The sequence below is a fragment of the Phacochoerus africanus genome, chromosome 4 (assembly GCF_016906955.1).
Source record: "Phacochoerus africanus isolate WHEZ1 chromosome 4, ROS_Pafr_v1, whole genome shotgun sequence".
NCBI classification, from domain to species: domain Eukaryota; kingdom Metazoa; phylum Chordata; class Mammalia; order Artiodactyla; family Suidae; genus Phacochoerus; species Phacochoerus africanus.
This window is the reverse complement of record NC_062547.1, coordinates 55,689,146-55,714,662: the sequence shown is the minus strand read 5'-3', so window position 1 is coordinate 55,714,662 and position 25,517 is coordinate 55,689,146. Positions and strand designations below refer to the sequence as shown.

Genomic DNA, 25,517 nt, shown 5'->3' with positions numbered 1-25,517 from the left:
TTGATCTTTAAGAGTTATTTCCACCAGTTGAGTATTTTTTGCTCTTCCTATCTTCCCTCTTATTGGCTCAGACTCTGGGTCAATATCTACTTCCATTAATGGCAGGCATAAATCTTGATTAGGCTCCATTGTCATGTGAATTGAAACTTTAACCTTTGACAAAATATATCTTTCTAAATGAGTGGGGCTCTCTGGACTAATCAGAAAACCATGAGAGAAGAAAATGGACTCCCAGTTATAATTCAAAGGCTGTGTAAAGGATTTTGTAACTGGCTTGCTAGAAATACCATGAAAAGTGGCAGATTTATTTGAGGGGAGCCCAGGTTTGGAGAAGAAGACTGAAAAAGTGGCTCCTGTATCCAGGAGGAAGTCAATAGTCTGTCCTCCCACATTTAGAGTCACCTGGGGTTCCTGAATGGTGATAAGCACAGGAGACAATATGGAAAACCCTGGGTCCCATCAGTCTTGATCCTGGGCTTGAGGGGTGGACACTGGGGACCTTCATCTTCAGGGGCAGTACCTCTTCTGGTGATCTCCCCAACATGTGGGACATGGCCTAGGTGGTTGGGTCTGAGCCTTGTGCATACCCATTTAAATTGTCCCTCTTTTCCACAGAGGAAACAGGCTCCAAGCTTAGCTCTCTGCCCTAGTCCTCTCACCTTGGAAGCTCCTAGGTTGACTCCCTGTAGCAGCATAACTAGAGCCTCAGCTTTTTCTCTATCTCTCCTCTTGTTTTCCTTTTGTTTTTCCTGATCTCAATTATAACATACTTGAGTTATTACTCTAAGGAGGTTCTCCAGGTCCTGATCAGGGCCAAAAGCCAATTTTGGAAGCTTTCTCTGTATATCTGGTGCCAAATGAGTTATGAATTTGTCTTTAAGAATTAGTTGGCCCTCCATTGATTTTGGATCCATTGGTGTATGTTTTCTCAATGCCTCTCTGAGTCTTTCTAAGAAAGCCAATGGACTTTATCATTAGGTCATCAGAATATTTTCCCAAATCTGTTTTTATCTGCCTTACATCCTGAAGCAAAAAAGCCACATGGATCTGTGTTGGTACCAATTCTGTTTGTTACTTCTTGCAAAGGGTGTAAAGAGGGATTTAACTCTGGCACTGGAGGTGGGAGAGAGAGGAGCCTTTGGCAGTATTTGAGAAGACTGATTAACTTCTGGAGGGTCTGACCCAATTGGGCCAAGATATAGTGGGCACTTGGGTCCTGAGGGAGTTGGCATAGCACATTGGGGAAATCCACAAGCCTTCCTCAGTTTAGTGTCTTCCCTCATTATAAAGAAAACCCAAACATAAGGAAACTTTGACCATTTCCCTTGTCCTCTACAAAATAAGTCTAATTGGAGAATAGTGTTATAATGTAGAGAGCCTTCAGATGACCATCACTCCCCATCTGACAGGTTATATAGTGGCAAGTCTTCTGTACAAAAGAAAATTGAATGTTTCTTTCTCAGAGTCTCAGGGTCAAACCTTTTTCAGTTCTTCAAGGCACAAGTCAGAAGAGCTGCTATTTAGCCATGAACCAGGCTTGAGGATGTGGCTCCCATCCTAAAAAGATAAAAGACCAGTATCCACCACTTATTGTCCTTTCTCAGTTATGTGAGGGCATCCCCTCTCTTGTACAGAGCAGCTAGACATTAACGGTCAGTTGTCCCATCTAATCTTAGGCTGACTGGAATTAACCACTCCTTACCAGTGTAGCCAATTTTCCTGTCATCCCTGCCCTTTACATGCTTTTGGACAGAGGTGAAGAAACCCATACATGTAGTTATTGTCTTGAGTTTCAGATTCCTAGGATGTTCACTTTGATATGTCCCCTATTAATATTAGGAAAGTTCCTAAGCCACAGTTAATGGGTAAATTGGATGAACCAGCTGCCAGTTTCTCCGACCAGGGTGAAAGTAAATAGCAAAAAGCAAAACTGACCATGTTTGGGCTCTGAGACTAAACATTTGGCCTAATTTGGATGAATACTAATTATGAACTCCTTCTCCTCACAGGCAGGGAGACAACTCAGGGTCATCTTAACATCTAGAGGTCTGTTTCCTTTGCACCCATGGCTCCATTTGAGGTAGTAGCAAAGGAAATGATAAAGGATTGGATTAGTGGAGCCCTTTAAAGGACTTCTAAGGAAATAGGGCATTGTTTGATGAGAAGAATATAACAATGGCTGATCCCAGCATTGGGGCAAGGCTGAAATTGTGTAAGAGGTGATAATAATTGGCCTAAAGCCCAAGGGAGGTTGAACTGGCTAAAACATTAGAGAGGGGTTAAAGACCAGAAGTACGATATATTGGGATGGACTTATAATTCAAGAGGAACTCCCTAAATTTACAGAACTGGATTATGGACCCTTGCCCTTATCTTTTTTTTTCCTCTTCCCACAGTAAAGGGTGTCTCCATGCATCTAGTCTTCTTAGAGATGCCACTAAAAGATAGATTTCCATCAAAATTTGATTCTGGGCCTTGGACTAACATCATTTACTGTAAAATGTTGGCTCCTAACATACTGTAGGAAGCAGGGAGAGTGGAGATAAGAGTCTCATAAGGGGTTTGGGACAGCTACTTTAAACCCTTTATCACTATTTAAGAATCCACAAAAACAACATATTTTGTTCCTCATGTCTTTTGACAATTGCTAACCTTCAGATATATATAGTAACCTGTGATTTCCCAAATGCTTTACAAAGGCTATAGAGTACATAGGGATTTGGGGGTTGGGGGGCAATAGGAAGAAAATTTTGCCTTGTCACTCGCTTGTCTAACTCTGGGTGTTTCCCTCAATGGACACAAATTTTGGTGCTTCTTTGCATATGGCAGGATGGTATGAATCCCCAACTGGACTCCTAGCCCAAGTGGACTCAGGATGGCTGAATTTTAGCCACATGAGGTCTCTCAGGAGCTTAATGGAAACATGGATCAGAACTCTGTACTTGCTTCATGTCCAGGACACCTCTAAGGCTTGCATGGTCATTCACACACTCACCCTCCTTAAGAGGTAAACAAAGCTGAAAAATATAGAAAGTGCCAGCTTTCTGCTGCTTACCTTATGAGTGCTGGTGTCTTGGATCAGATCCAGGATGAGCCCCCAAAAGATGATGCCAGAAAGATGTTACCAGAATCCAGCTTCTTGTTCACACAGTCAAAGAATGAACTCTGTGAACACACAGGCAGCAAGCAAGCAAAGTCTTTACTGAAGGAAAGAAAATAGCTACCAGGGTTCCTGGGAGGGAGGAGAAATGCCCACCTTCTCTATTGTCCTTTAGGGATTTTTATCTTTTAAAGATGGGGGGGTACCAACATGGGGTCTAGAAAACATGTTTTTTTGTTTGTTTGTTTTTCCTTCCTTTGGCTTTGCCCAGTTACCTATATCACTCCTTGTCCAATAAGGGTGTTAGGGGTGGAAATGTCCTGTAAGTTTTAGGGTTTCTTTGTCCTTCTCTTCTCATTCCTCTCATTCCTTCTCTATCAGTTGAGGAGTGGGTTAGAGATTAAGGTCCCTGTGAGGAAGACACATTTCCCATAGTAAACAAGGCCTGTGGAGAAGGTACACTTTCTATAGTAAACAATGCCTTGTGGGGAAGGCACACATCCCATAATAAAACAAGCCCTGTGTGGAATTACTCTCTGGAACCCTTAAACCATAAATATAAATCAATAGCCTTATCAAAGAATGCAACCAAGCCCATGTTCCTACACTTACTGACTTGAGTTAATAGTCCATTTCATTTCTAAACATCAAGTTTGGTACTAAAACAGAGGGCTTAGCTGAAAAATATGTATGGAAGTCTTTTAAATCTTAGATCTTCACATTTACTTTGTTTAGTTGTGTCTCCCCAAAGTGGCACAACACTATTCCTTTACTTTATGGATATATAGATCACTAAGGCATTCTAAATTTGGGGAAAAATTGACAGAATATAAATGAGTAACTGGGATGTTTACATATAGAATTGTGAAATATTCCACCAGCTCCCATTTTTTTTGGCTGTCAGAAATTTGTCAGCCAGTTATGCCTCCAACACCTATTAGAGAATTTTCAGAGGAAACTATTCCAAAGAACATGTCCAAAGATAGAGTTTCCCAAATGAATGGATTTTTTTTTTTACCATAGGTCAGTAAAACTCATGGTTATTAAGATTTACTCTTGTTCAAAGACCTTCGCAACAGCAGAACGGCAGGGACCAACTAACTTAAAAAATTGTCTAAAATAAAATATAGATAGAAACAAAGAGAAAAAAAGAATAAAGAGGGAACAAACGTACTACTTCAAAAGGAAGTATGATTTATCTTTTTCAAGAGATAAAATATAAGAATTAATAGTAAACCAGAACAGGGTATGAACAAAAGAGCACTAGAAAAATTTTAAAGATTTTTAATTACATGAAAATATTTAATTGTAATAATTTTGTAATTTTGTTGAGGAATAACTGACAAACATAACTGAAACCACACTTCTCAGTTGGGAATTGACCCCATGTTCCTTGACTTAGGAAACTCAAATCCACTGTCTTTTTTATTAAAACCCAGTGTCAGGATTACTGAAGCTCAGTTTATTTATTTTTTTTTTCACGGTGCAGAAATAATTCAGTGAGAGGTAAAGTGCATGCAGAGAAGTTTTTAGCGTAGGGTGCTTGTGAGAAATACAAATGGGCAGGCAAGAGGGCTCTTCCCTGAGGACTGAAAGGACTCTATTTTTACAAACAAAAGAAAAGTAAGGGGGTGGAGAAGAATACCACCATTCTCATTCTTTGGCAGACATCAAGAATCCTTCATGGGATTATCCTATTTCCTCCTTTGACCCTAGATGGTTTAACCTGGACTGTTTTAGCACTATTTAAATCATATGTTCATTAGTAAAAGTGTGGCAACATATACTAAAGTATGGTAACTCATCTCAGGTTTTGATATAATGCCCACTTTCACATAGATTCTTTCTCCTTGCACTTATATTTCTTTCCTGGCTATATGTACAAGGACTATTTACTCCCTGACTTCATGTAACAAGTTTCAGACCTCATAATTACTGTCTTATGTTTTAACTAGCAGTACTTGTGGCTTAAGTGTGATGGATGTTTGGACCTACCTGATCTTCTTTCAGGGTAGTGTAGATTGTTGCTAGGTTACTCCATTCTTCTCTTGAGTGGTCATTAACTTATAACAGTCTCCTAAACCCCCTTAAAATCCCTGTTTTTAATCCCATAGAGGAATTAAAAAAAAAAACTGGCTGTTTAATTATTCTACTCTATCTCTAACATAACCGTATATATTTAAAGTGTACATTATCATGTGTGATACATATTCATTGTGGAATAATTACTGAGATCAGGGTAATTAACCTATCCTTCAGCTCATACCTGTAATTGACTGTGTGTATATGTAGTGAGACCCGTTAAGATCTACTCTCAGCATCTATCAAGTATTCAGTATGATATCATTATTCCTACCATGCTATGTATTAGATCCTCAGATTGCCTTATAACTGAAAACTTGAACATTTTGAGTTACATTACCACATTTTCCAGTACCTCTGGCCCATGGTCATTATATTATATGTAATGTAATAATATTAACATATATTAATCATATTAGATTAAATTATAAATGCAAATCATGTTTTCTTTATTCATCTGTCAAAGGACATGTAAGTTGTTCACAGTTCTTGGCTATTGTAAATAAGGCCAATTTGGCTATTGCTAAAAACTAAATATTGTAAAAAACACGAGTGTCCACATATTTCTTTGAAACACTGACTTTAATTCATATGGTTATATAGCTAGAAAAGGGATTACTGTATCATATGGTATTTCAGTTTTTGATTTTTTTTTTGAAAAACAACCATAATATTTTCTATAATGGATGTACAAATTCATACTCCCAACAACAGGATACAAAAATTCTGCTTTTTCCACATCCTTGCCAAGAGATATTGTCATTGGTCTCTTTGATAGTATCAGGATGATTTGCACTTAATTGATTATCACTGGCATTCAGCACATTTTCATATACTCGTTGGATATTTTTATGTCTTCCTTGGAAAAAAGCCTATATGTATTCTCTGCTAATATTTTTGTTGTTCTTGTCTGTACGTTTGGTTTTTTATGGTTGTACCTGTGACATATGTAATTTCCCTGGTTAGGGGTCATATCAGACCTGCAGCTGCCAGTCATACCAGAGCCACAGCAATGCAGGATCTGAGCCATGTCCAGGACTTACACCACAGCTATGGCAACACTGGATCATTAACCCACTGAGTGAGGCAAAGGATTGAACCTGCATTTGCATGGATATTAGTTGGGTTGTTAACAGGATGAGCCACAATGGGAACCCCTCTCTGCTCATTTTTCAATTAGATAATTTCTTATTTTGTCCTTGATCTGTGTAATGTTATTCCAATATTTGGATATTAACCTATTATCAAATATAGGGTTTGTGAATATTTTTCACCATTGAGTAGATTTTCAAGGATTTCTTTTTTATTATTTCCTTTGGTGTGCAGAAGCTATTTAGCTTTATGCAGTCTTACTTGGTTATGCTGGCTTTTGCTTTGGTTTATTGTTGTGCCATGAAAGAACAGAGACCACTCCAATAGAGCAAAAACCAAATTAGGAGTCTTTAATACTGGCCAGGGCCACACACTGCCTAAAAGCAGCTTGAGTGTGAAGCTCCAAACAAAGAAACTGACCGTGTTTATAAAGGCAAACTTACATCCTGGTTGGAAGGGGGTATGCATGCATAAGCAGGAGTACAGAAGCGAAGCAGTGGTTAAGTTACTTTAAACCTTAACTAGTAATAGTGTTTAGGTTAAATAGTAATGATTTGGGGCAAGGGCCATATTTCCTGACTTCAAGCAGGCAGCTTATGCCAGGGCCAAAGAGGTGATTAGATGAGTAACCATGTAGTAACTTCAGTTTTCCTTATCCGCTAACTTTGTTCTCTAAGGAAGTGGGCAGCAGCCAGAGGCTCAGGTGTGGAGTTGATTACATTACACAGGCACTGTGGAATGTTAACAAGGCCAAGGCTATGTCCTTCATTCCTCACTGGTTTCTTCTTCCTCCTTTGAGTCAAATCATTGACTCACTCTTAGGCACAGGCCCATATTTATTTAGGGCCATCTGTGAGATGATCTGGTTAGTAAGAGCTTTTATCCTATCTTGTATAAAGCCTGTAACACATCTGAGGAGACAAGGTGCAAAAAGTAAAATTAGTCCTATAGTGACTATTGGGCCTAATATAGGGAGGAGCCAGGGGAGCCATCCAGAAAAATCTATCCCATAACCAATTATTTTTATATCTGGCTTAATTCTGTTATTTGATCTCAACTGTTGTACCATATCACAAACTGTGCCAGATTTTTTTGCTTAGAAACAGCATTGTTCACCCAGGAAAGTACAAAGTCCCCATTTTTCCACTATTGGGAGATTTAGGACCCTTCTATTTTGTAATACAACTTGTGCCAACGAGTCTAACTGATCTTGTAAAGAAAGTACTGTTGACATGACTATATATCCAGGTTGCTCTGGACTTGCTCAGAGAGGCCAATGCTATGTACTATCTGGGCCACTCCTGTGCCTACTCCTGCTGTGATGCCCAGAGCTGCCACAAGAGGAATCAAGAGGGGAAACACCCTTTTGATTCGTGTTCCAGGACAAGCCCCTCGGTATACTGGAATGGGAATCATTTGTTTTCCAGGGATGAGTGATACATTCGGGATTGCCCAGACTATGATACATATTCCATCCCAGTTTTTGGGGAGGCAGCGATATAGTACATCCCCACATTAAAAGAGTTTTCCTGTGGTGGTACGGGGAGTACTTTTAGGGACAGTAGCAATCTGGTTACAGTAAGAGGCATTGGAGGGTACTCTCAGTGCCTTTAAAGGAATAGAGCCCTTTTGAACATAACATCTAGTAAGTTTTTTAGGGATAGGAAGGTGGCCCATTAGGGAGTAGTCTGGAGTGGTCGAGTTTAAATTACTAAATGTTTGATTGGCCTCAGAATCTTCAGTAGGAGTTAAGCCAGGAGAAAGGGAGGTACAGATCCAACAGTTTTTTGCTAATGGGCTTTTGCTCTCGTTGAGTATTTTGTATACCTTGGCGATATATGTTAGCCAGTTATCCTGATTTCTGACTCCTGTTTTGAACAGCTCAAGAAGGGGTGGCTGGGGTTCTTGGACGTTTTTAGTTGTGGTCCTTTTGGGTGGTTGAGTGGGGCTCATTCATCATCTATTGTAACCCCTCCATCTCCAAACAAATCGAGCAGTCCCAGGTGTTAAGAGGGAGGCGAATAAAAAGGTTAAACAGAGGTAACTTGTTCCAGTCCTATCTTTAGTGGGTCCTCGGTTGACCATTGGACAGTCCATTTCTGATCTGGTTTGTCTGGAGGAGCTGGCTTCAGCCTGGAGTGATGTATCCAGGGGTCCTTCCCAGCGACCCTCACTGCAGTAGGTGTGGTGAGGACAAAGGAGTAAGGTCCTTTCCAGGAGGGTTCCAGGGTCTTGGTTGAAAATTGTTTCACCCACACAAGGTCTCCTGGCTGGAAGGTGTGTTGGGAATCAGTACCTTCTGGCCTAGGTATGGCCTCTCGAACCAGTTGATGGATTTCTATCTGGACAAGTTGAAGGGCCTGTAAGGACTTATATAGGTTATGGTTACAAATTTCCAGAGTCTCGGGATCATTTACCCTTGGTAACAAAGGTGTAGGTCTTCCAAACATGATTTCATACCGTGTGAATCCCCTTTTATAGGGGGTGCATCTCACTTTCAGCAGAGCAAAAGGCAGGAGTTCTATCCAACCATGGCCAGTTTCAAGCCTTAGTTTAGTCAGGGTTTCTTTCAGAGTTGTATTCATCCTTTCTACCTGTCCTGAAATTTGGGGGTATAAGCACAATGAAGTTTCCATTTTAAACCCAGGCTTTACTTATTAATTTTGAGACTTGGGCCATGAAGGCTGGGCCATTGTCGGACCCCAAAGATAAGGGAAGGCCAAATCGAGGCACCAATTCACAGAGTCGTTTCTTGAAGGTAACTTGAGCAGTCTCTTTTTTGGTGGGGAAGGCTTTCACCCAAACAGAGTAAGTATCTATAAAAACCAGCGAGTACCTGTAGCCTCCAGTTGTTCTTACCTCTGTGAAGTCGACCTCTCAATGTTCCCCTGGGGAATGCTCCTCTGACCCTTATGCCAGGGGAGGATTTGGGTCCCCCCTTCTGGTTTACCTGTGCACAAACTGGGCATCTGCTCACATGGTGATCATATCATCTAGGTCGGGTATGTAGTAGAGTCTCCGGAGGAGGTCAGCCGTCTTCCAAGTGCCTAGGTGTGTACCGCCATGCAGCTGTTGGATCAGTGCATTTTTCCCAGGGCTTGGGGCACACTGATGTGTCCTTCTGGCAAATGTCACCATCCTTGCTGGTCCAGGCCTCCACCTTGTTGATGATTTCTTCTTTCTTCTTCAGGTGTATAGTGAGGTTTTGGTGGAAGGGTGGGTAATGTGGTCAGGGCCATAGCTTTCCCCACTGGTTTTTTAGCTGCCTCCTTTGCTGCCACATCAGCTGCCCAGTTCCCTTTTGCCTCTAGAGAGTCTCTTCTTTGGTGGCCTTTACAAAGGATGATAGCAACTTTTGCCAGTAGCCAGATGGCTTCTACGAGGCCAAGTATTTCTTCTTTATTTTTAATGTCTTTTCCTTCTGATGTTAGGAGACCTCTCTTCTTTTAGAGGCCCCCATGTACATATACTGTAGCAAATGCATACTGGTTGTCAGGATAAATGTTAACAGTTTTTCCTCTTGCCTTTCTCAGGGCCTCAGTCAAGGCGATCAGTTCTGCCTTCTAAGCTGAACTCCCATGGCCCCACAGCTGAGCCCATATTATTTCTCCCTCCTTCTTGATGACTGCAGCTCCTGCTAACCAGACTTCATCCTTTATAAAGCCGCTCCCATCTGTAAAGAATACCTTCTCAGGTTGTGCCAGTGGAATGTCAGTCAGATCTGGTTGCAGTCCTTCTAGGCCAGTTGTGATTTCCACACGGTTGTGGATGGGCTGCAGTGGGTCATCATCTGGTAGGAGAGTGGCTGGGTTCAGGGCTGTCAATTTTTGGAACTTCAATCACAGTTGGTCCAACAGTAAGGCCTGATATTGAGTGAGCCACACATTTGATAACCAACATTTTGGAGTTCCTCTTAAGAGGGTCTCCACAGCGTGTAGGGATGTGAGGAGCAAGTCCTAGCCAAGGGTTAGTTTATCAGCTTTCTTAACTAGGATGGCTGCTACAGTTACCACACATAGGCATGCTGGCCACCCAGAGGCTACTGGATCCAGTCTTTCGAGAAATAGGCCACTGGTAGCTTCCAAGGCCCTAAAGCTTGCACTAATACTCCCTTAGCTATGCCCTTTTTTTTAATCTATGTATAGGTGGAAGGGCTTGGTTGTATCAGGCAAGGCAAGTGCAGGAGCTGACGTTAGGGCTTTCTTTAGGTTTCAAAGACCTGTTGTTGAGCCTCTGTCCATATTAACGGGGTGTTTCCCCCAGCAGTGGCAGAATACAGGGGTTTTGCCAATTCTGCAAAACCTAGGATCCAGAGGTGGCAGTACCATACTGCTCCCAGGAATTCTCACACCTGTTTCTTTGTGGTGAGAGTTGGAATCTTAAGGATAGCAGAGACCTGAGAGGCAGATAGCAACAAGACCCAGGCCTATGTCTAGAGCTGTGAAATGTTAACAAGGCCCAGGCTTATGTCCTTCATATTACCCTAGAAATCATTGCCTAGAACCATGTCAAGGATATTTTTTTCCTGTTTTCTTCTAGGGATTTAACACTTTCCCATCTTACATTTAAGTCTATTACACATTTCCAGTTGGTGTTTATGGGTGGTGTAAGAGAGGGGGATATTCAACTTTCCCAACACCATTTATTGAAGAGATTTTACTTTCCTTATTGTGTATTCTTTTAAAAGCAATCATTTGAACATACACATAAAGGTTTATGTCTGGGCTTTCTATTCCTTAGCACTGGTTTATGTGCCAATTTTTATGCTAGTACCACGTTGTTTTGAAAAGTATATGTATATGCCTTCTTTGGGGTTGATTGTGTTGTATATGCCTGTTATGTCCATTTTATCTAAAGTGCACATAATGATTATTACATCCTTATTGGTTTTCTCTCTGCATGATCTCTTCATTGTTGAAAATGAGATGATGTAATCCTCTACAATTATTTCTTTGCTGTCTATTTTTGCCTTCAGATATGTTAATTTGTATACATTTAAATTTTTATATCTTTTTGATGTATTGACACTTTTATCATTACGTAATGACTTTCTTTGCCTCTTGTTACAGCTTTTGAATTAAAGTCATGTTTCCTATGAAATAATACAAGATATTCTTACTCTGCTTCCCTTTGTATTGTAGATCTTTTCCGTCCCTTCCCTTTTTTCCTGTGAGCTGTCTAATCCTTCCATGAGTCTTTTGAAGGCAGCCTGTACTTGAATCTTTTTTTTCTTTACTCAGCTACATTTTTAGTGTGGGAGAATCTAAATCATTTGAATTTAGAGCAATCATTGGTGGTTAAGTTCCTACTATCACTAATTTGTTAATATTTTTCTGATGGCCTTGTAGTTATTATTTCCCCTTTTTTCACTTTTGCTGTCTTTGTTAGTTGCTGATTTTTATGTAGTTGCTGATTTGTATTTGTTGTCATACTTTGATTCTATGATCTTATTTATGTGGTTACCTTTTATAAAATTGTTGTTTTATAATTACTATTATGTCTTCATAATATGTCTCACAGTAATAACAGTTTAATATTATCTAATGACAACTTATCAATTACATAAGACTTATGACATTGTTTCTTTTTCCTCTCATAATCTATGTTATAATCTCAATTTAAATCTCTTTATATTGTGTATCTATTAATATAATAGAGTTGTTTTAGATATTTTTAACACACTTTCATTTTAATCAATATACTAGAGGTTAAAGTAATACACACACCATCACTGGAGTTAGAGTCTTTGAAAATTGGCTATATAGTAAATTTTATCTGTGAATATGATACATTAATGATATCATGTTACTAATTAGTGTCTTTTCACTTAAGCTTTATATTTTTATTATTGATACAAATTTGAAAGGTTAATCTCCCTATAGAGTTACTGCAAATTATTGGTTATATTTCTCATATTTTACAATGTATCCTCGAATATATCTCACAAACAATAGTTTGTACCTCCTTCATCTTTCACCACCAATGTGTTTTCTATATCTGTGAGCCTACTTCTTTTTTTTTTACATTCACTACTTTGCTGTGTTTGTTTAGATTACATGGATAAGTGAAATCATACAGTATTTGCCTTTCTTTATTTGCTTTATTTCATTTGGAAAATCCCTTCCAAGTACATCTATATTCCTGCAAATGGAAAAATTTCATTAATTTTTATAGTTGAGTGATATTCCATTATAGAGATGTAAACCACTTCTTCTTTACCCATTCATCTGTTGATGGACAGTTAGGATGCTTCTATATCTTGGCAATTATAAGCAATACTGCTATGAAATTGAGGTGCATGCATCTTTTTGAATTACTGTTTTTGTTTTTTTAAGATACACCCCAGTAGTAGAATGGCTGGTTGATATAATAGTGCAGCTTTTATTTTTTTGAGAAATATCATGTTTGGAGAACTACTGTGATTTCTACAGTGGTAGGACTGTTTTCTATCAACAGTGTAAGTATTCCATTTTTTCCACATTCTTGCCAACATTTGTTATTTGTGTTTTTTGGTGATAGTCGTTATGACAAGTATGAAGTGATAGCTCATTTTGGTTTTGATTTGCATGTCCCTGGTGATTAGTGATGCTTGATGCTAAGTTTGTTTTCATACCCCTTTTGGCCATCTGCATTTCCTTTTAGAAAAATGTTCATTCAGTTCTTCTGTCCATTTTAATTGAGTTGCTTGTGTTTTATTCATTTATTTAGTTAGTTATTTTGGATGTTGAGTTATAGGAGTTGTTTAACCAACTAGGATATATCCCAGGAATGCAAGGATTCCTCAATATCTGCAAATCAACCAGTATAATACACCATATTAACAACTTGAAGAATGAAAACCATATGAACACTTCAATCAATGCAGATAAAGCTTTAGCTAAATTTCAACACCCATTTTTGATAAAAACTCTCCAGAAAGTGGACATAGAAGGAACATAACTCAACATAAAAAAGGCCATTTATGAAAAACCCACAGCTAACATCATATGAAATGGTGAATATATATGTACATATATTTTTTTTAGTGCTGCACCCAGATCATATGGAATTTCCCAGGCTGGGGTTCTAACTGGAGCTACATCTACCAGCCTATGCCACAGCCACAGCAGTGTGGGATCCAAACTTCATCCATGACCTAACCACTGCTCACGGCAATACCAGATCCCTGACCTAATGAGCAAAGCCAGGTATTGATGGATACTAGTCAAATTAGTTTCTACTACACCAAAATGGAAACTCCCTAATGGTGAAAATTTGAAAATGTTTCCTCCAAGATTAGGAATAAGAGAACTGTGTGCTATTGGGTCATTTAGTGATACAGAATAAATTGAAGAAACATTGTAAATCAACAATACCTTAATCAAAATTTAAAAAAAAAGCTATTAAGAGTTCCTGCTGTGGCACAGTGGATTAGGATCTGGTGTTGTTTCTGTAGCAGCTCAGGTTGCTATTGAGGCATAGGTTGGATCCCTAGCCAGGTGCTTGGGTTAAATATCCTTTGTTGCTGCAACTGTGGCATGTGTTGCAGCCGAAGCTAAGATTCAATTCCCTGGCTCAGGAATTTCCATACTCCAAGAGTGCAACCAATAAAATAAAATACATTAAAACTATTCATAATTTCAAGACATTGATATTAGGCATTAAGGCAAGAATGGGGACCATTTCATGATGGACAACTGTGCCAATGGACAATCTCCATGTCCAGATAGCTGATCCTGCATGCAGAATTATTTTTGTTTCTAGTCACTGCTGACTTAAAAAAGTGCACATCATGAGAGTTGTGAGTTAAGTTTTATTTGTGGTAAAATGAGGACATAGCCTGAGACTGCCTATTTGATTTAGGATGTTAGTGTCCAGCTATACTTGGACTACGATTTTTCCCACCAACTCTCTTAGAACTCTGATTTCTGTATGAGAGACTGTATGGCTTCTCAGCCTCCATGGTCATATGAGAAAATTTCTTATATTAACTCTTTTCTGTCTCTTTCCCTGGATATGTATGTAATATCTTCATAATATATATATTTATATAATATTGATTTATATATGTTTATAATATCTGTTCTCTATCCATCTATCTACACCTATTGGCTAAGTTTGTTTAGAACTACTACAACTCATACACACACTCTTTGAATGATATCATAAAACCCTCAAAATATCCACTATCAACAGACTGACTGGTTACTAAAAGTAGCTCCTAGATAAAAGAATATTTCTTTATTCATGTTAGCACACAGATGTGATGCCAACTCGATGTCTAGATAAGCTGGCTTAAAATCACTGATTTCCAACAGGTCCCATTGTGGCTTAACAGGTTAAGAATCCAACTAGTATTCATGAGGATGTGGGTTTGGTCCTTGGCCTTGCTCAGGGGGTTTTGGATCCATCATTGCTGCAAGCTGCAGCACAGGTTGCAGATGCAGCTTGGATCTGATGTTGCTGTGGCTGTGGTGCAGTCTGGCAGTTATATCTCTGATTTGACCCCTCACCTGGGAACTACCACAAGCCACAGGTGTGGCCATGAAAGAAAAAAAGTGAAATAAATTAAAATCTCTGGTTTCCCAACATTTATAATGATAAATGCTTCCTCTTAGATTTCTGTGAATTCCCAGATGATTTAGATCCCTATCGTCACTTCCTAGGTCTTGCTTTTTGTAGTCTCGATATCACTTAGTGTACTTTATATTGTACATATATACTTTATTCTTTCTTATCCAACATTTTTAGAGCAAAGTATTCCTCATCCTAGTCAAAGGCAGCTTTGTTAACTTCCATGAAAACCAGCATGATATTTACTCTTTTTCTATGATGTACTTGCACATTTCAATTATGCAAGACAATTTACTAAGGTATTAAACTAAGCATTGTTATAAGGAATTTTTATGTAAGAAATTAAATAAAATATAAAATACATTGTAAAAAAATCCAAATATGTTGGTTATATGCATAAATTAAAAGAAAATGTCCATATTCATTTATTCACTGTTTGATATAAATAAAGAAAATAATGGAGTTCCTGTTGTGGCTCAGCAGGTAAGAACCTGATATAGTATCTAGCAGGATGTGTTTGACAATCCCTGGCCTTGCTCAGTGGGCTAATGATCTGGATTTGACACTTAGCTGGGAAACTTCCAAATGCAGCAGAGTGTGGTCATAAAACAAAAGCAAGCAAGCAAGCAAGAAAGAAAGAAGAAAGAAAGAAAATATTATTAACACCCAGAAACTCTACTCATGTGCCATTTAGTCAACAAGGTCATTATAATCCTGACTTCTAAACTGGCTTTCTAAGTGGTGTACTTTGGTATATGCTCTGTATACCTATCTGTTTCTCTCACTGTATGCCAGAGGAAGTTAGCGATGAAACCTGCAAGTGTATATCACATCCCTCTTGCCCCATTGCCACCTTTGCAGAGTATGACTGCTGTTGCAGCAGGGCCTATGAATCTTCTTTTCCAAGACTGGTCATCAGCTAGGATATAGTCTCCATTCGAGACTACTGACTTTCCTGGCATCAAGTGGATAAAACTTACTTAATAAATATTACATTGAGTAAAATATTAATCACTGACGTTATAATAAATGAGAAAAAATCTTAGAGTTTAACATAGTGTTTTATTATGAAATGAAATAATGTACATCCTTTCAAAATTATAAGCAATGTTTAATGATGTCCTAAATGATAAGCAATACAATAAATATGAAGAATTCAAGAAATTTTTTTGAAAAAATTAAAATTTTATGGAAAAGTGTCACAAATAAATGTACCCCCAAAATTCCTTCCCTGTGATGGAGAAGGACTTTGTATAACTATCTTTCTTTTAATTTTATAAAATGAAGGGAATTGCCCTAGAAATATACTTAAACTAATAACCTGAACTTAAATGAGTAATTACAGCAACATATCTGGGAAAAAAAAAAAGCATATGATTATAACTTCCTAATTTCTTCTAAAATGATATGGATTAAAAATGACACATAATATGTAAAGATCAGAGCCTAATGGAGAGGGCAGTTGCACACAAAATCATAATAGGTTAATGTCAGTTACAAATCTGGATTCTAAAATAGAACCATTAAGCACATCACTTTTCCAACTAATTGTTTCCCCTATCCATTGAAATGATATTGTAATGAGCTAATTGTTTATATAAGGAGTTAAGGCATCCAGGGCAATTAACTATCCATATCCCAAGAGACTCACACTCAGATTCTGACTCTAGAGCTTGAGTATGTAATACAAGTGTTCCCTATGTGTTAGGGACAATAATAATGATGATGGTGCTGATGATAATAACTAAAACAAGAGCTCTATTACACACTAATGCTTATGCAAATGAAGAGACTGAGTCACAGAGATGTTAATTTGCTATTCCTCAAGACATAACTGGTAAAGTTGGGGTTGAGATGCTTATCTGTGCTCTTAAACACAAATTATTGACTCATAATGATGAGGATTTAACCAAAAATCTGCTCAAAGCAAAAAATATTTAATAAAATATGCAAAGCAAAATCAATATCAACCTTTGAAAGTCATGTTTATTATTATTTTTCAGAGGTTTTTTTTTTTTTTGTTCCGTCTGTTTTGTTCCCCTAATCATGTATGCTGTTTTAAAGTATACAGTATACACCAAGGATAATAATGCAGTTTCAGAGTAATGTCATATTGTTAAGTGTCCACAAGGTGGTACATGGATGATGGCACTTTGGCCCCAAAGTTATACCTAATGGAGACCTAAGTAGAATCTGAAAATAATCATTTTTTGTTTGTTTCTTTGTCTTTGTTTTAAATTTATAGATTTCTCATCCCTATGGAGATAAATCAGCAAATTTAGGGATAAAGGGGAGAAATATAAAGTCTCAGATGCCATCATGAATAGCTATGAGTTTAGTACCTGAGGTACTAAAAATAAAATGTTCTTTTCCTGTTTTTGTTTATATGTTTTCAACTACCAACTTATACACCAATTTCAGCTACAAATTAGTGTGGCCTTAAGGTCATAGGTTTGTAGTGAAATCATTGGTATTTGAATCTTGGCTTCTAAAATTTTGGAGCTATATATATTTGGGCCTGTTATCTAACTAGAGCTCAGTTTTCTCTCTTGTTGAGAGTTAAAACAATCAAGAAGAAAGGCTTCTTAAGACAGAGATTGTCCAAGTCTGCACTGTTTCCTCTTCAGGTAAAGGACATTTGGCTTTTGTTGTTCTTATGTCCAAGCAGGGTTGATCCTGTCATTACCATCGTTTAACAGTTCACAGAAGATGAGTTATTTGCCTTGTGACTGTTGTTATTTTGGGGTATAGATTGGTGGCTGGTTGTATATGCTGTAAAAGTTCCTTCTGGAGCCCTCCTATCTCTTGTCTCAGGAATGTAAACAAGAAGCTAGTTGTAACTAACTCTTGCCTCAGGAAGAGAAAATAAATGTCTAGTTGTAATTGTCTACCTGAAGCCTTGCTCTAAAAGAAGAGGTAAAGTTGCTGGTGGTATGAAAACAGGAGAATCTGCCATGCCTCATGTACAAGTCAGTGTTTGGAAAAAATTACAATCCTTAACCCACTGAGCAAGACCAGGGATAGAACCCACAACCTCATGATTCCTAGTTGGATTGGTTAAAAACTGAGTCAACGGGAACTCCAGAAAGAAACGCTTTAAAGAGGCAAGTAAATATCAAAACAGATATCTGCCACTAAAGCCAATTTCATTGAATAGGGTTGAAAGTGAAGAGGAATATAAAGTAACCAGCCACATAAAATCATTTATTATGCACATTTCTGTAGCTCAGGATCATGAAAAATTCTTATTTATTCAACTTATAACAATATTAGATATCAGACATTCATTACATTACTCACTGACGATAGCTTAAGACAGCACCAACATAATTCTTTCATAGTTTTACTGTGCAAATGATGAGTAATGCGACATACTATGCCACCGATTTATGCAGTAACATTGAGGAGACTAGAGGACACTTACATATAGATGAGAAAGTATTTGCATTTGCATGGAAAAGCAATCTCAAAATTTATAATTTATTATGCAGGAGGATTTTGAGATTCCAAATACTAATACAACTTGCCAACTCCAATCAAATGCAAAAGTAAAAAAATACTTATTTCACTTTTCACAGTCATTGTGACAACAAATGTGAGAGTATATAACAACAAAAAGTAACACTCATGTCGTTTGGCTTTCCATTTTTGCTGTGGAAAATGAAAGCGAAACTTCTGAGTAGTTGCGGAGAGTGCAGAAGAAAATTTAGATGACCTAATGGATTATGCTGAGAAAGTGTATGTGCATCAGAAGGTGTACTAGAGACGTAAGAAGCCCAAGAGCTCCAAGATTTCATCAGAATCTTGGAATGTGTACACATTGGTACTGAATGCTGATTAGAGTGAAAAATGCAGGGGAATACTGACATAGTGAATTTCAAACTGATGATTGTGGATTATCCTTCAATGTGAAGATTGACTGCAGTGTTAAAATAGAAACGACACGGTTATAAACAACTTATAACCCAGGTTATTAGTGATCACAGTCAAATTTGGATGGCAAATTCTTGGTCATTACTGTTAAAATCAAATATGTATAACCAGAATTGTTAACAGATATAAAGCAAATAATCACATCAATATATACTTGAGAGAAATTATTCATTGATTTAGGACAGACCCTGCCAAACTTCACAATAGGGAAGAACCGAATAAATGTGAAATGCAAAATTCAAAATTATTTATAATGAGAATAATATAAAAGAAATAATAAAAATACATAAATGTTTGTTTTATTCAGCAGATCATCATGGGCTGAATGTCTCAATGGCTTTCAAGGACTTGTTGTCATGGACCAAATATCCTATCCTAAATGGACATTTTGGACAAGACTAAATATATAGGATCTCTTGGACTCTTGATGTTTAAGAAAGGATCAAATGTCCTGAAAAAAAAATTCTGAATAACTTAAGGCTTAACTTAGAGACAGTATGTCACACTAAGTGGGAATCCAACTTGTCATTAGAGAAACCATCACAAAGGCCAGATTAAAGCTTGGATATGTATGTATATATGTGTGGGGGGGTGTTATTAATTCTTAAATAATTATCATGTTGAAGGGACAGGATGCTACTTTATGATTCCAAAACACATTATGTTATACAAGCTCCACCCAGGAAAGAATATTTGTTAAACAGGCTTTAATTCCACAAAGAGAACAATTCATTGAAACAAACTATGAACAACTTTTATGTGTTGAAAATTCCAGGCATTGAAGAAATATGAATATAATGTGTTTTCTTATATAAGAGATGCTAAATCTGTAGAAATAGTGATTACAGTTGTTCTTCCTGTCATTATTGTCATTGTTGTTGCCACAATTAATTGCATGTAATATACTGCACGCTCACTTGCGTTACTATAAGTGATCCATGAGGAGTACAACTACTGGACTATCTGACAAATATGCTTATGCTAAATGTAAATTCAATCCTGAGAAGGGGGTTCTGTGACTATCCTACAATCTTAATATTTCTACTTTGTTCATTTACTGCTGGCTTCCTCAAGTGCTTTTCTTTTCTTCTCAAATTTTTAACACTCTTCCCTGTTCTTCACAAATAGAAGTTCTCCTCAATTTTAAATGTGCTGAGAAAATAGAAGCAATCAGAAGAAAACTTGCTTGTGTCACATTTTCTCTGCCTTACCCCCTGCTAAGGTCAATGAATGGGCCATGATCACAGGAAAGTTTAACTTCACTACCAAATTACTTTTAAAGCTCTTTCAAAGGCCATCCCTCTGGAATAAACTTTCATTTTTCAACCATCATCAATTTAATCTTTGTATACAATTGCTCCCTTAAACATATCTGTAATATCTCACAATGAATAGACACATTGGAATCCTACATCTTTCTAGCTACTGCTCCATTGCTCTGATTTCATTTACAAAAAAAATAAAAAATAAAAACACAAAAGTCATAATCTCTTCATCTTGTCCACCGCCTTTCCCTCTAAGATACCTTGAATTTTTTCTAGCACAAATTCATTTAAGTTTCTATTATAAGTCCAAAAGACATATTCATGTTGTCAATTATAATGATCAACTCTCAGTTTTTATAATCCAACATGAAACTGCACTTGTTGAATTTGAACATTCTCCATATCTGAATCATGGCTTCATCTTTATCTGAAATATTACTTCTTACTCCATTAATTCCTATCTCTTGCCTTATATGCTTCTCACATGTACATAGCTGCTTTAGGTCTCAGTCTCAAACTTTTACCAAACTGTTTTAAACTAATTATATGTCTTTAAATATTTTTCTACTCTGACAACTACTAGGTTTAAACCTTCAGTCCAAAACTCTAATATGAACTCTGATTGGTTTCACATATCTAATAGGTAATTCAAGAGTCTCAACAACAACTGCATTTTTGATTTCTCCAATTGTAACCTGCTACTCTAGAAGTTTTCTAATCCTAGTAAATAGAAATTCCATTTCCTTTCACTTCAGCCCAAACTACTGAGTTATCATTCATTCCACATTCTTTTCTAGCAGTATTTTTTTTCCCGTGAGCTTAATCCCATTGTGTCACTACATTATTCAATCTATCTTTTTCTCTTATTTGAGCCTCTTAAGTTACCTTCTGTATCTAACTTAGTTCTCTGCTAACTCAAACTATAGACATAGTGATCCTCCTATAAATGTATGTCTTCCCAAGCTATGCCTCCACAGAAAATTCTTTAAGAACTTCCAATATCACTTTGAACAAAATTAAAAATGTGCTCGTCCTTTTTTTTGAGTCACACTGTAAATTTTCTTCCCATAGGCTTCATCCTTCCTAGAATTCCACCATTAAAAAAAGGCAGGAAGCACAATAGAAATCTCTGATGCAAAATATTCCCATCTAGTCAACAATGAGTAGGTGTATAAACTTCAGACATTCATATACTCACACTCAGTTTAGCTCAATTCATCTGCTCTTCATCATGCCCAGTATTTTTAAGTCACTAGTTTCAGGACAAGATCTATGAAGTTGATCATAGAGTTTATAACCCACTGTTGCTAATCCAATAATTAAAAACAGGATTAAAATTTTGTTTTTCATTTTTTTTGTCTTTTCTAGGGCCACACCTGTGGCATATGGAGGATCCCATGCTAGGGGTCGAATTGGATCTGTAGCCACCGGCCTATGCCACAGCCACACCAACGTGGGATCTGAGCCGCATCTGCAACCTACACCACAGCTCATGACAACACCAGATCCTTAACTCACTGAGCAAGGCCAGGGAGCAAACCTGCAACCGCATGGTTCCTAGTTGGATTCATTAACCACTGAGCCACGATGGGAACACAAAAATTGTGATTTATAGTACTCATTTGTGAATTGGTATTTTCTTCTTATTGATCCTCAAACAGAAACTTTGGCACAAAATTTTGTACATTTAGGTTTTTTGGTGTGCCTCATCATGAGGCAAATGTAAATGGGACCTAAGGAGAGTTTCATTGAACTCTACTATCTGATCTTTTTTCCCACCTTATTTCCCAAGTGATAAGAACTAAGATAAGAGAAATCATTTAACTTACTCAATAACTACTGAAAAAATTTTGGATTCCCTTCATCTGGGAGGAAGAAACAAGTCAAAGTAAATCCTCCTAATTGCCAACTATAAATACTCTCTGACAGCTGACCAGATCATCTCCTGTGAAATAGGACACACAGAGGATGTTATTTGGAAAGCCTCTTCCCAGCTTATTGAATCTCTAAGCATCACTTGTTGATACTTTCTGAGTTGATAAGCATTGTGTAAATATCTTTTTAAATGCCCCCAGGACATCCTTGTTTCTGAGGCTGTAGATGAGAGGATTGAGCATGGGTGTGACCATGGTATAGAAAGCTGATACCACCTTGTCCTGCTCAGGGAGTGTGAAATGACTGGGGCAGCACATAGGTGTAGAAGGCAGCCCCATAAAAAATGCTGACCACAGTCAAGTGTGAAGAACAAGTGGTAAAGGCCTTTTTCCGGCCCTCAGCTGAGCTCATGCGGTGGACGGTTAACAAGATGAGGGTGTAGGAGGTTGAGATAATAGATAGGGATGAGCAGCATGAGTACACAGCAGCTGTACATCAAGGTTTCATACAAGGATGTGTCAGCACAGGCTAATCTGAGAACTGCAGGGATCTCACAGAAGAAATGGTTGATACTTCGGGAACCACAGTAGGGGAAAGTCATGATGACAGGGGTGAGCAGAAAGCCCTCCACGGATCCACCAAACCAGGCACTGGCAGCCAGAAGAAGACACACTCTGCGGTTCATCAGGACTGGGTATCTAAGTGGGTTGCAGACGGCCATGTAGCGGTCATAGGCCATGAGGCTCAATAGGAAGAACTCTGAGCCAATCATGGTCAAGTAGAGAAAGATCTGGATGCCACAGGCTACAAAGGAAATGGTCTTCTCTTTAGAAACCATGTCCACCAGGAGCTTTGGGACAGTGGTGCAAATGAAAAGGGTGTCCATGAAGGACAGCTGGCTGAGCAGAAAGTACATGGGAGTGTGGAGGTGAGAATCCACTTTGACCAAGAATATCATGACCAAATTTGCAGTTACAGCCACCACAAAAATAGCAAAAATACCTGTAAAGACAACCCCTGTACCTTTATTGTTTACCAGAAGACCCAGGAGGATAAAGTCAGAGGATGCATTTCTATTCTTCACTGGCATTTTCTATGATAGCACCAGGAGAGCAGGAAATCACAAACATCAGGGAAAAGAAGAAAAAGAAAAAGACAGATAGAGAAAACACCTCCTATATGCGAAAAATTCACAATGAAGATAGTGAATCTCAGACCTCAGGGGCTACTGGTTTAGATAAAATTTTCCAAGTCATAATCATAACTCTGAATGAAAAAAATAGAGATACCCCATAAATCAGTACCAATAGATATAATTCTTCTTCATGGTTTATAACCTTTTTTTGAATTGTGTTCATGTTAATGCTGCAATATATTGCTAATTGCAATATTATATATATTTCTTGTTATACATCACAATATCATGAAGTGTGAGAAAAATTTGTTAGAGAATCACAAATAAAATGCTTAAGCTCTCTCATTGTCCTTGGTTTTTCCAGGAGCTTGCCACTATCTACTTACTCTTTTCTGTGTGCTTTTAGTCTGATCTCAGCAGAGCAGTGTGATCTTGAGAAACCTGCATCAGACCAGGTCATTTTAAGCTGAAATCTCTGAGGTGCCCCTTCATATCTCTCTTCAAGGCCCAGCTTACTCTGACACTTTCACCCTCTGAAGTCATTTCCTTCCCCTTCCAATACACTTTCTCTGGTTCTGCAGCTCTCATGGCCTCCTTTCCCCGACTCTATTGGAGACCATGTTTCCTCAGTAACCCAGGCCTGGGTCTCTTTCACACATCTGTATGGGGGTCATCCTCTCATGACTTTCAGGTCTTTTATCAAAATCCAACTTATCAAAACATCTATTCCTGTAGGACTTGATACATTTATATTTTCATATTCCTTAGTATTACCTGTCATAAATATTCATTTTATTTCGTGTCTTTCCTGCCCACAGGACAATATGAGCAAGAATATTTGCCTATTTTGTTTACTCTGCATTTCCAAAATATAAATTCTAACACATGGTAATTTTTGTTGAATATTTAAATGATTAATAAACATATACAGTCCATCAAATATATTTTTTGCTTTTTAAGATGATGCATTTTAGCAGAATTCCATTAAAATACACTTAAATATGTTCCATAAAATGTGCTAAATTGAAATAAAATTTATATGCCCTGTCCTTGAATTTGCTTTAATCCAAAATAACAGCACCAGAAAATACAATCCACCCACCCACATTTTATAAGAAGAAACAGTTCTTTTTTATTGGTTTGTTTGTTTGTTTGTTTGTCTTTTCTAGTGCCACTCCTGTGGCATACAGAGGTTCCCAGGCTAGGGGTGTAGTCAGAGCTGTAGCCACTGGCCTAGGCCAGAGCCACAGCAACGTGGGATCCAAGCTGTGTCTGCAACCTACACCACAGCTCACGGCAATGCTGGATCCTTAACCCACTGAGCAAGGCCAGGGATCAAACCTGCAACCTCATGGTTCCTACTCAGATTTGTTTACCACTTAGCCACGACGGGAACTCCCAGAAACCATTCTAATAGCAGAAAAATATCAAAAGTATTTAAATACCAACAACAGTACAAGTTTTACATCTTAATCATTGAGGATCCATGTATACAAATTTGAGACAGTCACTCTCAGTGACCTGAAATCAACATTCTTTTCAAAAAGGGAACTACCTACTTTATCTCTCTTCTGAATCTGGTTGTTTTGACAGCTGCTACTTCACTATGCCCCAATTACTGTGTCAAAGGTAACTGTAGCTTCAGATGTTATTATCCACCAGGAGATTGTATTGTGCATGTTAATAATATAGTTTGAACTTACCTTAGGTTACACTAGTAAAAGTAGAGAAAATCATTGTACATGATTTTCCTTAACAGAAAGTTTCCACCTATTATCAGAAAAATTGTGTATTAAGAGTGCTATTCTTGGAAGCAGGATTAAGATGGTGGAATAGAAGGACTGGAGCTCAACTTCTCTCCTAAAAAAAAAAAAAATTCACAACTAAAGCCTGAGGCATCTCCACCCAAATGGACCAGAAACCTTAAAAAACGTACCCTACTCCAGAAGAAAAAGAAGAGGACACATCAAGAGGTAAGAGGGATGATTTTGCGATATAAACAACCCCATACCTCCCGGGTGGGAAGCTCCACAGACTGAAAACTAACTGGTTCACAGAGACTCACCTACAGGAGTGAGTCTGAACCCCACATCAAACCCTCACATGCTGGGATCCGTCACTGGGAGAAAGAGCCTCTGGAGCATCTGGCATTGAAGGCCAGTGAGGCTTATGTTCAGGAGCTCCACAGGACTGGGGGAAATGGAGACCCCATTCTTAAAAGGCGCACATGGACTTTCACATGCACAGAGTCCCAGGGCAAAGCAAAGTCTCCATAGGAATCTGGGTCAAACCTGACTGCAGTCCTTGGAGGACATCCTATGAAAACAGTGGTGAATGTGGCTTTGTTGTTAGGGAGGGACATTTAAGGCAAAGCTCTTGGGAATATTCAGCAGAAGTGCCTTTCTCTGGAGGTGGCCATTTTGGGAAAATCTAGAGCCACCCGTCAGTCAGTGCTGAGAAGCCCCAGGGCAAACAACAATCC

At 38.1% G+C, this 25,517-nt stretch overlaps 1 pseudogene; it reads right to left on the bottom strand.

Moving 5' to 3' along the window:
• Nucleotides 1–22,031: 22,031 nt before the first annotated feature.
• LOC125124184 (olfactory receptor 2T11-like) lies at nt 22,032–22,990 on the bottom strand (annotated as a pseudogene).
• Nucleotides 22,991–25,517: the final 2,527 nt, after the last annotated feature.